General features: G+C 42.5%; 1 protein-coding gene across 1 annotated transcript in view; it reads left to right on the top strand.

The window, feature by feature from the left end:
* The window catches only part of ATP10B (ATPase phospholipid transporting 10B (putative)), a 605931-nt gene that overhangs the window by 488271 nt on the left and 102543 nt on the right, over positions 1-15117 (top strand). The gene's annotated exons all lie outside the window — the stretch shown is intronic.

Below are 15117 nucleotides of genomic sequence, written 5' to 3'. Positions count from 1 at the left end.
TGGAATTTCACTGTTTTTATTGAGGGTTTACATCAGTTCAGGTAAAGAACAGACCTACAGCCATGAACATTTGGTTTCCTTTTTTTGTGAAGCAACCAACAAATAGGACAAAATAACGGAAAACTTCAGTGTGCGTAACTATTCACCTTCCTAAAGTCAGGACTTTATAGAGCCACATTTTGCAGCAATTACAGCTGAAAGTCACTTTGGATAAGTCTCTATGAGCTTTCCACATCTTGGCACTGGGATTTTTGTCCATCTCCTTAACGGTAGAAGGTTTGCTCTGGTGACCGTGCTCGTTACTCAAACCAAGCAATTCCGAATGCTCAGATGCTTGTTTCAAGTAACGACTATAATGGGAGTCAATGGGCAATCCAAGCATTTTTCATGCAGACCCTACATGAAGGTTTTGGGGACAGTAAAAATGTTGAAATGGAAGGAGAACAGCATGGGGAGAACCACTGGAAGCATCTCTGGCTCCCAGATCACTGCTGAGAACAATGGTGTCACAATTTATTCCACTTAAGGACTGACAATAAATCTTTCAAAATCAAAGAGAAATTGGAGTTTACAAGAAAAATAACGGTAAATATTTTTTCCTGTATAATGACTTGTATATAAGGCAAAATGTAAAAAGTTTGAAAAGAATAATTTAAGTAAACCAAAAGTGTTTTTTTTTTTTAATCAAAAATTTTGGAAATGTCAATGTAATTTATGAAGGAAGCAAGAAATGCCCAGAATTAGTAACAGAGGAACTCAGATACACGCTCTATTAGGCCGTGGTCACACTTGCTTGTGTAATGCGAGAAACTCACATGAGTCTCTCACATCAATGCCCGGCACTGCCACCGTACTCAGGACCGGAGTGTGCGGCTGCATGTATTTCTATGCAGCTGAACGCTCCGGTCCAATCTGCCGGCAGCAGTGCCAGGAATTGATGCGAGAGACTCGCATTACACACACAAGTGTGACATCGGCCTTAGGCATAAAGGAGGGCCTCATACACAATCTGTTCAAATTGTCATGTAGTGGTACTGCTAGACTCATAAAGGCTATGCACTATGTGCCAATCCTGCCAAGAATTAAGTGCAGGGTCATCCATAAACCCTTCAAGGCACCAACTCATTGTCAGCCAGGTATTTTTTGACCAAATTTAAAAACATTTCTCTCCTTATCACAAATATCCGGTCATCAGGACCTGGACACTGGGAGAGTGTCATGAAATTGGTCCAGGCCTTTGATGGTGTACCCATGCCTCTTCTGTACCTGGTGTGTGTCTCCCTCAAATCTCCTCCTGGTAGTCCAAGGAAGATTGCCTCCTACCGCTAGCATTGTCTGATGGGAATTTTTTCAACATATTTTCCACAATGGCCTTCTGGTACAGCAGCATTTTAGTAGACTTCTCCATCTGAGGAAGGAGAGATGAAAGGTTCTCCTTGTAGCGGGAGTCTAGCAGGGTGAAAAACCAGAACTCTCTTTTCGCCAAGATAAATGTAACGTGAGATTCGCGGGAAAGGCAGCGGTACATAAAGTTGGCCATATGTGCCAACACTGCCCTGTCTCCACCATGATAACTACTCTCCATCTCCTCCTGCTTATTCCCCTTCTCAGCTCATCCATGTAGGAGACACAGAATGAAGCTTGAGTGGGCAACTAGCTCCTGTTCCTCCTCCTCCTCAGCCTCCACCTCCTCATTGTTATGCAGTCCACAATGAGCAGTGGCCGCGATACTCATTGGCCATGGCCACGTCACCGGATGGCATCACCTGCAGCTGATACATAATTTAGTACTCATTTTCACTATTTAAGTGACCCTCTATTTTACTTATCTACACCTTCTGACGCTGCCCAGAGTGTGAAGCACGTGTCGAGGTGCAGTCGAGCACCTTGCGGCTTTATACACCTGCCCGATTCACATAGGAACTATGACTTCAGGTATACACTATTGACTTAATCTTTTTTCTTATCATGATGGCAACTCGTATCAAAGGGACATTTTGTTTTCTAGCTATGCTTATTAGAGCTGACTCATGGTAAACTGTCTTATACTATTTGTTTATTCCTGCACTAACTACTAGTGTTGCTACAAGCCAGCTCTCTATGCTTTAAATATCTGTCCTTCTAGATATATAGTAGTTATCAGTCAGCAGTAGCTCTATACCTATACTTACATATATCTTTAACCTCAGTCTCCTATGTATAAATCGTTATTTTACGTCTACGGAGTATTTTTCAAGGCTGCCTAGCTTTTTCTATATGTTTCTTAACAGGTCTTGCACTTATGTAACTTTAATTTATACTGTTTATATTGTGTCAACAAAATTTTATATTTAATATTTATTTGCTACATGCTTTTTGTTTAATCTCCAAAATTCCATTATGTGGGAGTATATTTATGCTCTACATTTTTATGGTGAGATTATATATATATATATATAGAGAGAGAGAGAGAGAGAGAGAGAGAGAGAGAGATATAAAAGAACACAGCAGCACATGTACATGAATCTAGGCCATGTGAAAACACAGACAAGTGTTCGATATGAATCATACTTCTCAAAAATATTTTTTCATAAAACATTTTTCAAAAAAATTTTTTTTCATAAAACATGTCACTCTGGGCTAAACCTACAATTTATGGTCAGGTAGAGTTGATTACCACCACCTGCAAGGTCAATGGGAGGAGTGCAAGATCAGTCTGGATGCAGCCACATCCATACACTAAACAGAGAAAAAAAAGCCAACCAGGCTGATGCATTAGGGACATGCATCTCACATGGAACCTATTATACATACATATAACTGCACAACATATTCTGTGTGCTGAGTGGTTCCGTAACACGTAACCACAGCTTCCCTGCTACTACTACTGCAACTACCACCACCATTACTGTTAACGTACTAGCATTAACTCTCCTGACCTTTATCATCATTACTTGATTGTAAACCATGCAACTTTATCATGGGAATTTCCTGTCTCCGCATTTCCTTCTACCCACATACGAGTGTAAAAAAGGCTTTAGACATGAAAAACAAAATGTGTTTACAAGATATAGTAAAATGCGTTTAGTAATGTTATGTACTTATTTATGATTTTCAGGTGTAAAAAGGTTACAGTGTTAATAAAGCACTAGAGATGAGCGAGCACTAAAATGGTCTGAGGTTCGTTGCTCGAATCGAGAAATTCCTAATACTCACATGCTCGTTTCGAGTAACGAGTATAATGGGAGTCAATAGGAAAGTCGAGCTTTTTTTCTGGTAAACCCTACAAAGAAGTCTGAGGGGCAAGGAAAATGTTCAAATGGATGGGAAAAGGGCTGGATGGAAGGAGAAGAGCATGGGGAAGACCCCTGGAAATATCTCTAACTCCTAGATCATTGCTGAGAGCAATGGTGTCACATTTTTACTCCATTTGAAGGACTGACAATAAAACATTCCAAATTGTATTTTACAGGAAAAAATATTTTAAGAAATGTTTTTCCCTGTATAATGACTTGTATTTAAGGCTAAACTTAAAAAGGATTAAATATAATTAAAGTAAGCCAAAATGTATTTGTTTATGAAAAAATAGTACATTTCAGTTGAATTTATGAAGGAAGCAACAACTGCCAAAAATTAGGGACTTGGCCACACCCTGTATTAGATATAAAGGCGGGCCTCGTACACATTCTGTTCAAGCTGTCATGTATTGGTATTCCTAGTCTCATAAAGGCTGTGCACTTTTGATTGTTATATACCAAGGAAATGTAATGCAGACCATTTAATAGTCTATGGGTGATCAATATAATATCGATAAGGGTATATGCACACGCCGAGTAAAATTTCTGCACCATTTCTGCATCTCTTGGCAAGAAAAACAATAGTAAAAACGCACGTTTTTGGTGTTTTTGCCTGTGTTTTTGATTAATTTCAGTTTAGTCAATGGTGGAAAATGCACAGAAAATTGATATGTAGCAGATTATTTTCTGCACCAAATCTGCAAGTCAAAAATACTGTTTAATTGGGAGCAGTGATTGGTTAAGTAGGCACAAGAGCGAGATCTTTGCGCTGACTATGCGCTGGTACTCAACCACTGGCCTCTTCTGCTCAGAAAGCCTTGCCAACATGTGCACACATAAATGTTCTCAGACCACGTAACCCTGTTTGGCTGAGGTATGGAAGCCTACAAAATGTTTAAAAGCTTTTTGTCAGGGTAACTTAGGGTGTTCATGCATAGATAAACATTGGCTGACCAACCATCTAAAGCAAAAGCGAGGTCTTACTATTGTCCTCTGATGGTAGATGTTGGAGAAATGTTGGGGGCATATTGAGTTTCATGATAGCCAATTTTTTGTGCTTATGGATGACAACATCTTCACACACTGGGCTAGATATTTATAGCACTGCTACCTCTATAGCAAAAAGTATATGTGTGTGTATATCTTTATTGAAAAAAGATAACCGCACAGCCTCCACATGGAGGTAGTGCATATGATATACTAATACAGAGTCCCACACTTATCCAGAGACTGTCCTGTCGGCTAATGATAGTTCTATAATCAGGTGTACTGGCTATATGATTGGTCACTGTTTTTTCTTGGTGGTTAGTCTTGTGGCCAATTAAAGGGAATCTGTCACCTCTTCTTGGCACTATAAACTGAGGCAACCGCCATTAGGGGGTTATCTACATCATTCTGCAATGCTGTAGATAAGCCCTCTATGTAACCTGAAAGATAAGAAAAACAATTTATATTTTGCTCACCTAGGTGCGGTCCTGGTCCGATGAGCGTCGCGAGTTTGGGTCTGGCACCTCCCATCTTCATGCGATGACGTATTCTTCCTTGCTTCTGTTGCGGCTCCTGCACAGGCATACTGATTTGACCTGTTGAAGGAAGAGCAAAGTACTGCGGTGTTCAGGCGCCAGGAAAGGTCAGAGAGGCCCGGCGCCTGCGCACTGCAGTACTTTATGCTGCCCTCAACAGGGCAAATCAGTACGCCTGCGCAGGAGCCGTGACAGAAGCAAGGAAGAGGACGTCATTGCATGAAGATGGGAGGCGCCGGACCCGGACCTGCGACGCCCATCGGACCTGAACCAAATCGGGACTGCCCCTGGGTGAGTATAATCTAGCTTGTTTTTCTTATCTTTCAGGTTACATCCGGGGCTTATCTATAGCATTACAGAATGCTGTAGATAAGCCCCTAATGGCGGTGGCCGCAGCTTATATGCGAAAAATGAGGTGATAGATTCCCTTTAAGCCTACTACCATTACATGTATGCTCCCAATGGTTGTAGCTGCTTCTTATTCATTTTAATCATATACTAATATTTGCTTGATCTTAAGGTATTCCATTAAAAGTTATATTTTATCCTCAACAATTGCTATATCTTATGGTACGCAGTGTGCAATGATTCTCGAAGGTTGGATGCACAGAGGGAAATGAAAACATCCCAAGATGCCTTAGCTGATTTACTCAGGTTCAAGTACACCAGATCTATCTTGTTGCTCATTTATCTAATCTGTTTCACCCTTGAAGACATAGATAAGGAATGTGTTTCTCTGCCATGCCGCGGGATTCAGGATCTTTGCCTTTTTAAAGGGACTGGCCAGTTTCGACATAAGTCACCTGCAACAGATTGGTGGTCCTAAGACCGCCACAGATCCACTGCTCTGAAATGTGCATCTGAGTGGTTTACAAGCTTAACAGAAAGTCTAGGAGGGGTCTTAGAACCCAGAACCCCACCAAATTGTTTAGGATATTTTGTGAAAAAGTGCTAACCTAAATATAAAAAAATAAAAAATCTATTTGCCTGGCCCACACTTGACCCACTCTGCAACCCTGCTCAGGTCCAGTGTTATTCTTCAGTCACCTGTCTTCTACTGTTTCCTTCGGTCCACTACAATCTTCACTGGGCATCTTATATGCCAATTAGGCAGCGATGGTATGTCTGCATTCGTTAAGACCTAGTGAGCTCAGGAGACTCTAAAGTTGCTTAGAGTCAAAGTATGCTGAAGATTCTCCATTCTTTATTTTTTATTATACTCCTTGCCATTTCTTTTTGTGTCAAGCCAAATGGCAACCAGATGGTGAACTCAGTTTGCCTCCAAGCAATTATCTCATCTCTAAAACGTATTAATGTAAGCATGGCAGTTGTTTTGCACACACCTGACCTTCAATACAAGCAAAAGCTGCTATAGATAAAGTAGCCGGCTTTTTTTCTTGTAAAAGTATTTGACGTACGTGTATAAAGTTGCCCTAGGGTCCAAGGTGTGTGCTAAGAGGTTTTTCCTTTTAGCTGCAAACGCAATAAAAGTGTTTTCATACTCATTGACGTGCGCTTTTACACATACTTGTAATAGAACATAATGTAGATTTTTATGCCCACTACATATACTACTAAATTAATATCACCCACAATACTCCTGCAAATGATTGCCTTGTCTAATCCTTAAACTCACAATTTAGATTTTTCTACGTATTCCTCTCTTAGATCAGGTAATCTTAAACTTCAGGATTTCTTTCAAGAAAATGCACTGTCGCCTCTATGCAGGAAAGTTACTGCAGATGGCACACTGGGAAATTGCTGTGGGGCCCCTAAGACTGGATGCCCAGGCAATGTTTCTCTATAAGCATTGGCAGCTTTAATGTTTCTTTAAAGGTGGAAAACCACCCAACACCAAGTGTTTGTGATGAACGTATGTTGTACTTGATAAGACTTAAAGGGACACTGTCACCTGAATTTGGAGGGAACAATCTTCAGCCATGGAGGCGGGGTTTTCGGGTGTTTGATTCACCCTTTCCTTACCCGCTGGCTGCATGCTGGCTGCAATATTGGATTGAAGTTCATTCTCTGTCCTCCGTAGTACATGCCTGCACAAAGCAATCTTGCCTTGCGCAGGCGTATACTATGGAGGACAGAGAATGAACTTCAATCCAATATTGCAGCCAGCATGCAGCCAGCGGGTAAGGAAAGGGTGAATCAAACACCCGAAAACCCCGCCTCCATGGCTGAAGATTGTTCCCTCCAAATTCAGGTGACAGTGTCCCTTTAAACATGGTACTTTTTGGGCATTGGAAGTAGTATTGCAACAGTAGTGTTCCTATACATCAATAATGGCCACACAATTTAACCTGCAAAATTCAACGACTATTTCCAGGGCTGCCACTAGGAATTTCAGGGCCCCACACCGGCAAAATTTTGGGGGCCCCCTTAAGACTCTGCCCAGGCTCCACCTCAGCCCTGCCTCCACCCCTCGAACTGTTCACAGTCCCACCGCTCTCTCTTGGAAAAGCTCCACTTCTCACCAATCACACATAAACAGTTCCCATCACCAGATCACACACAGCCAGCAGCTTTTGCTTTGGCCAAAAGATTTTTTTAATCTGCCATGATGACAAGATAGACTTTTTTGGCCAGGCCCTACGCTAACCTATTAAACATTTGTTAAAATATGCAATACAATTTAGGTGTATTTTTATTTATTTTTCAATTTTTAAAATGACCAATAATACCACATAAAATACCACCACACCATGACCAGACAACATATTACCACCACAGTGACCGAACAATATCACATACAGGGAGAAATACCACCGAACCATGTCCAGACCACATATTACCACCACATTGTGACCAATAATACGACATACAAAGAACAAATACCAACACAACATGACCAGACCACATATTACCACCACATGGTGACCAAATAATAGCACATACAAGGAACAAATACCACCACACCATGACCAGACCACATATTACCACCACATAGTGACCAAATAATAGCACATACAAGGAACAAGTACCGCCACACCATGGCCAGACAACATATTACCACAACATTGTGACTGAGTACTACAATACTGATCATTAATAAAAGAAATAACACCAGAAGTGCTATTATACACAGGAGATTATACCCAGTGACCAGTAGAAGCACCACTGCAGCGTGAAATGGCTGTCGTCCATTCCACTCCTGCTCCCATCCTCCCTAAGCCGATGTTTTAAAGTATTGGAATATAGAAGTTTTTTTTAACCGGTGAGTGCCATCCATTTCTTTAAATTTTTGCATCTTCCTGCTAATACTCTTGCACTTCTCCAGTCCGTCCTTAAGGCCACGTTCACATGTTCAGTATTTCACATCAGTCTCTTACTCTCTAGGCTCCAGTCACTTGGCATTAAGGACACTGCTCTCTCCTGGTTCTCCTCCTATCTTTCTGACCGTTCCTTCAGTGTTCTGTTCTCTGGCTCCACTTCATCCCCTCTTCCTCTCACTGTCGGGGTACCCCAGGGCTCAGTCCTTGGCCACCTTCTCTTCTTCCTCTACACGGCCCCAATTGGACAGATCATCAGCAGATTTGGCTTTCAGTACCATCTTAATGCCGACGACACACAACTATATACATGATCCCTTGGCCTTACTCCTGCTGTACTACAGAACACCACTGACTGTCTGTCCGCAGTCTCTGACATCATGTCAGCTCTCTATCTGAAACTCAACCTCTCCAAAACTGAACTACTTCTGCTCCCACCATCTACTAACCTCCCAAAACCTGACGTTCCCCTCTCCGTGGGTGGCACCATACTAACACCCCGGCAGCAGACGCGCTGTCTGGTTATGTTTGACTCTGATCTCTCCTTCACCTCCCATATACAATCTCTTGCCCACTCATGCCGCTTACACCTAAAGAACATCTCTAGAATCCCCCCTTTTCTCTCCATGGAAATGACAAAAACCCTCACTGTGGCCCTGATCCACTCCCGCCTGGACTACTGCAACGTTCTATTAATTGGCCTCTCCCTCACTCGACTTTCCCCTCTCCAGTCTATCCTTAATGCAGCAGCCAGGGTCGTCTATCTAGCTAATCGTTACTCAAACGCGTCCGCTCTTCGCCAGTCATTACACTGGCTGCCCATTCATTACAGGATACAATTCAAAGTACTTGTTCTCACCCACAAAGCTCTTCACAGTGCAGGACCCCCTTACATCTCCTCCCTCATTTCTGTCTATCGGCCTAACCGACCTCTGCGCTCTGCAAATGACTTTTGACTAACTTCTGCACTAATGCGTACCTCCCACTTCCGACTACAAGACTTCTCCCATGCTGCGCCAATCCTCTTGAATGCTCTACCCCAAGAAATTAGGACCATCCACAATTTGCATAGTTTTAGGCGCTCCCTCAAAACGCATTTGTTCAGAGCGGCATATCATGTTCCCTAATCAGTTATTTTGTTTGTGTGTAGCCCATTCACTACTTCCATCTATTTCCCCACTCTCTAAAGATGGTTGGACCATCATTGTAAATACATGATTGTAAATACACACCTGTACTTTGTATTTCCCCACCTCATTGTAGATTGTAAGCTCTCACGAGCAGGGTCGTCTTGTGTTGCTTTAATTATTGTATTGTTAACATTGTTACTTATGACTGTTGTGTTTGAAGCTGTTAAACTGTAAAGCGCTGCGGAATATGTTGGCGCTATATAAATAAAGATTATTATTATTATTATCAGTATTTGTAACCCAACGCCAGTAGTGGGTGAAAGAATGCAGAAGTGGTGATATGTTTTTATTATACTTCTTATCTGATTGTTCATCCCCTGGTTTTTGCTTACAAATACTGATGTGAAATACTGACCAAAATACTGTCTTGTGAACGTAGCCTAACTCTGCTGCCCAACTAATTCACCTCTCATAACTACTCCTCCTCAAATCCTTTCATTGGCTCCTAATTCCCCAATGTATCCAGTTCAAACTACTAACATTGACCTACAAATCTGTCCATAATCTGTCTCCTCTGTATGTTTGTAACATAGCGCAGAGCGGTAGCTGTAGGCGAGGTACACGCCCCAGTAAGTTACATGAAAGTGGGGGTCCTGACTGGGTGTGGGGACTTTAGCTGTGATGGCGATACGCCCTTGCAGACGGTATGGTGCTGGTGTTTTCGGACGGCAAAGACCAGGTTCTCTGAGAGAGGCCATAGTTCATAAATAAACATCTTTTTACTGAACAATAACGTTTGAGGAGCTATGCACAGCAGATACTTGCATTCATCTTCATGAACATTACTGTTATTACATGGATCATTATTGCACATTTCTTTCTCCCTTTCCTGGAGTCACTCTCGTTTTCCACTTCACTTAGCTCTTCTGCCTCAACACAGTCCAGCACACTACCCCAGGAGCTTCCTCGTCCCCTTACAGTCCAGCAGGCAAGAGTCCTATACTTCCACCCACTGTTCCACGTCATACTCCCCTTAGGGGAGTTTTCTATGTCAATATGGCTGCTACTTGGCTTTTCGCATTATTCAGGCACTTTCCTGTTTGTCTCGCTTATCTTTCCTTCTTTGTTCCATTACCTAACTGACAACTGCATCCGGTACCGCTCTGATACTTCTTCCTTCACTTTCTTGCTATCTCTGTTCCAACTCTGGGCTGTGACTAACATCTCTGCAGGATCTTACTATCCACTCGGTCAGCTCTTTTGCCCCAAGACACTGCTTCTGGTTCTGCTTCTCAGTCTTACCTAAAGTCAGGCTCATTCCTATCTCTGTTGTGCCCACACTTGGCTCCTCCCCCTACGCTAGTCCCTACTGTTAACTCCAACTATCTCTGTCAACTACCTAATGCTAGGCATAGCACAACTCCATCATCAACAATATTAATCATTAAACATTTCAAACACCATAAATTTTTACATATCTTCAAGGGGGCGTGGGCAACACTTCCATCTACTTGCATATCTCTAAGCTAATATCTCCTAAAATCTTCCAGCAAGTAAGCACCGATCCTCACAAAACTGCCTTCTCACCTATACACTTATATATTCTTCACCCAATCGCCTCCAAAACTATTTCTGAGTATCCCCCTGATCCTCTGGAATTCTGTGCCCCAGCACTTCCTATTATCCACCACATCTAAACTTGGAACTTGAAAACCCATGTCTTCAAGAAAGCTTACAGCCTGCTACGACACACCTCACTACTATTGGACTTACTGAAACCCCCCAACCTACTGTCTCCTTCGCCATTACCATGTACAGTACCTTGCAAAAGTATTTGGCCCCCTTGAACTTTTCAACCTTTTCACACATATCATGCTTCAAACATAAAGATACCAAATGTAAATTTTTGGTGAAGAATCAACAACAAGTGGAACACAATTGTGAAGTTGAACGAAATGTATTGGTTATTTAAAATTTTTGTGGAAATTCAAAAACTGAAAAGTGGGGCTATAATATTATTCGGCCCCTTTACTTTCATTGCAGCAAACTCACTCTGGAAATTCATTGTGGATCTCTGAATGATCCACTGTTGTCCTAAATGCCTAATGATGATAAATGTAATCCACCTGTGTGTAATCAAGCCTCCGTATAAATGCACATGCTCTGTGATAGTCTCAGGGTTCTGTTTGAAGCACAGAGAGCATCATGAAGACCAAGGAACACAGCAGGCAGGTCCGTGATACTGTTGTGGAGAAGTTTAAAGCCGGATTTGGATACAAAATGATTTCCAAAACTTTAAACATCCCAAGCAGCACTGTGCAAGTGATCATATTGAAATGGAAGGAGTATCATACCACTGCAAATCAACCAAGACCTGGCCGTCCCTCTAAACTTTCATCTCAAACAAGGAGTAGACTGATCAGAGGTGCAGCCAAGAGGCCCATGATCACTCTGGATGAACTGCAGAGATCTACAGCTGAGGTGAGACAGTCTGTCCATAGGACAACAATCAGTCAGACACTGCACAAATCTGGCCTTTATTGAAGAGTGGCAAGAAGAAAGCCATTTCTCAAAGATATCCATAAAAAGTGTCGTTCAAACTTTGCAACAAGCCACCTGGGAGACCCACCAAACATGTGGAAGAAGGTGCTCTGGTCACATGAAAACAAAATTGAACTTTTTGGCAACACTGCCAAATGATTTGTTTGGCATAAAGGCAACACAGCTCATCACCCTGAACACACCATCCCCACTGTCAAACATGGTGGTGGCAGCATCATGGTTTGGGCCTGCTTTTCTTCAGCAGGGACCGGGAAGATGGTTAAAATTGATGGGAAGATGGATGGAGCCAAATACAGGTCTTCTTGAAGAAAACCTATTGGAGTCTGTTCCTTATCTAATCTCACAACCTCTCCCTTCCCCCTATCTGACCACCATCTACTCACCTTCTCATCCTTGTCCTCCTCACTCGCCCCCCCCCCATGTTCAGCCATTACCACATCCTTGCAGAAACTTTGCACACCTAAACATTCACAGACTCTCAGACTCTCTTCTACCCCTGTCCTCTATATCTTCACTCCATGACACGGACAGCACCACCGCTTTCTATAACTCCACCCTCACATCAGCCACAGACTCAGTCGCCCCTCTCATGCATGGCAAAGTGCAACAAATCAATAGACAACCCTGGCATAACAACCTCACCAAAAAACTCCGACAAGCATCCAGGGTCACGGAGCGGTGTTGGAAGAAAGCATGCCTGCCAAACGACTTCACTGCTTTCAAACAAGCTACACTTTCCTTCAAACTAGCCCTCACTTCTGCTAAACAAACCTATTTCACTAACCTTGTATCCTCACTATCCTACAACCCAAAACAACTGTTCAGCACATTCAACTCTCTCCTCCGCCCACCACTGCCACCTCTAACTCCCCTCATCTCTTACGAGGACTTTGCCACCTACTTCAAAGACAAGATCAACCAAACAAGGCTTTACTGTTCCACAACCCCAACCACCCCATATACCAGACCTCTGCCCTTCCCTAATAACTTCCCTCTCCAACATCACTGAAGGAGAACTTACCTCATTTCCAAATCGCACCTCACCACCTGTGCACTTGACCCCATCCCTTCCCACCGGCTCCCCAACCTCACCAACATGCTCATTCCAGCCCTAACCCATCTCTTCAACCTATCGTTATCTTCTGGTACCTTCCCCTCTGCCTTCAAACATGCCACCATTACACCCATCCTCAAAAAAGCTAACCTTGACCCAACTGCTATGCCCAGCTATCGCCCCATATCACTGCTCCTGTTTGCTTCCAAACTCCTTGAGCAGCATGTCCATGCTCAACTTTCCTCCCACCTCTCATCTAACTTTCTCCTTGACAACCTCCAATCTGGCTTCCGCCCCCACCACTCGACCGAAACTGCTCTGACCAAAATTACTAATGACTTACTCACAGCCAAAGCTAACAGACAGTTTTCCATCCTCCTCCTTCTCGACCTGTCCTCTGCTGTCGACCACTGCCTACTGCTCCAGATTCTTTCTTCCCTTGGCATCAAAGCCTTGCCCTGTCCTGGATTGCATCATACCTTTCCGACCGCACATTTAGCATTTCCCACTCCCACACTACCTCCTCATCCTGCCCTCTCTCTGTTGGAGTCCCTCAAGGCTCTGTCCTAGGGCCCCTACTTTTTTCCATCTTTACCCTTGGCCTAGGACAACTCATAAAGTCCCATGGCTTCCAGTACCACCTGTATGCGGATGACACTCAGATCCACCTCTCTGGTCCAGATGTCACCTCTCTGCTGTCCAGAATCCCAGAGCCATATCCTCCTTCTTCAACTCTCGTTTCCTAAAACTCAATGTAGACAAAACCGAACTCATCATCTTCCCCCATATCATGTATCCCCCCTACCTGATCTATCCATTATGGTAAACGGCATCACGCTCTCTCCCGCACCTGAAATCTGCTGCCTTGGGGTAACTCTCGACTCTGCCACCTCACCAACCACCAGAGCTGCCGCCTCACCACCACCAGAGCTGCCACATTCCCAACCTTCTATCTCTTCCCCAGTATCCCATAGAATGTAAGGCCACAAGGACAGGGTCCTCTCCCCTCTGTACCAGTCAGTCATCATAAAGTTGTGTACTGTAAATGATATCCATAACCCTGTAAGTAACCCCTTTCTCATGTACAGCACCATGGAATTAATGGTGCTATATAAATTATTATTAATAATAATAATAATAAAAAGTTCAAGGGGGCCGAATACCTTTGCAAGGCACTGTAGACTGTAAGCCCACAAGAGCAAGGTACTCTCCTTTCTGTACCAGTCTGTTTTTGTTAGTTTGTTCATCATAATTTATATCTGTATTTTGTATGTAATTCCTTCTCATTTACAGCACCATGAATCAATGGTGCACTAAAAATTAACAATTATAAGATTGATAACCTACAATGAATCCGGTGCCACCTGTACAGTCACACACGAACCAAGGAAGATAAGGAACCCACTCCTACCTCCAAAGCTGCAACAGCTTCTGTCCCTCCCATATAAAGGAATGCATAATGCTGAACTATTGGACTGCGAGGGGGCCCATATACTATTTTTGCACAGGGGTCCTCCACTGTCTGTTAGCTCCTGCAATAGATACGATACAATAGATATGATAGATGGATAGATGCTGTCTGATGGGATGCGTAGAGGGATATACTGATATATACAATATAAATGGCGCTATAACAATAAATAATAATAATAATAATACAGAGAAATTTACAGATTTATATAGCTAGATATACACAGATGTAGAGAGACAGATATAAACTAGATATAGAGCAATACAGCTAGATATAGAGCAATAGCTATATAGACAAATGCAGAGATATACTGTAGATACATACTGTAGCTAGACACTGTATTTGGACTTGTATATAGCGAGTGTGAGAGATACAGATCGATACTGTCAAAAGAAAAATAGATATCTAAAAGAATGATAAAATTGGTTTGATGGACTGAGTTTTTTGTCCTTCTATTTTGCACTAAAAAAAATTCTGTTGATTTAAACAAGGGCCGTAAAACAAGGGCTGGTGTGAGACCCTCATTATAATACGAATAGATTTGGTTTCTGTCTTCAGGTTTTTGTCCTTCCAGTTTCCATGTCCTTTCACTACACCTTCTCTTCAGCACAGAACGGCTTCAGAATATTATTTTTACCCAGGCAATTATAAGTTATGCCGTAGTTTATCATTTACAGTTTATCCCTTTCCAAAAATATATATGTGTGTGTGTGTGTATAGCTATATACGTTTTTTTTTTCTTTTGAGACTGATTGTTCTGTAAATCTCAGTTTCTATTAATAAACTGTCTTGGTACAAAGTGCAGAGTCACATGTAGACTCTCC

This window comes from Ranitomeya imitator, chromosome 4 (genome assembly GCF_032444005.1).
Source record: "Ranitomeya imitator isolate aRanImi1 chromosome 4, aRanImi1.pri, whole genome shotgun sequence".
In the NCBI taxonomy this organism is placed as follows: Eukaryota; Metazoa; Chordata; class Amphibia; order Anura; family Dendrobatidae; genus Ranitomeya; species Ranitomeya imitator.
The sequence above is the reverse complement of the archived record's forward strand: the minus strand, read 5'-3'. Positions and strand labels throughout refer to the sequence as shown.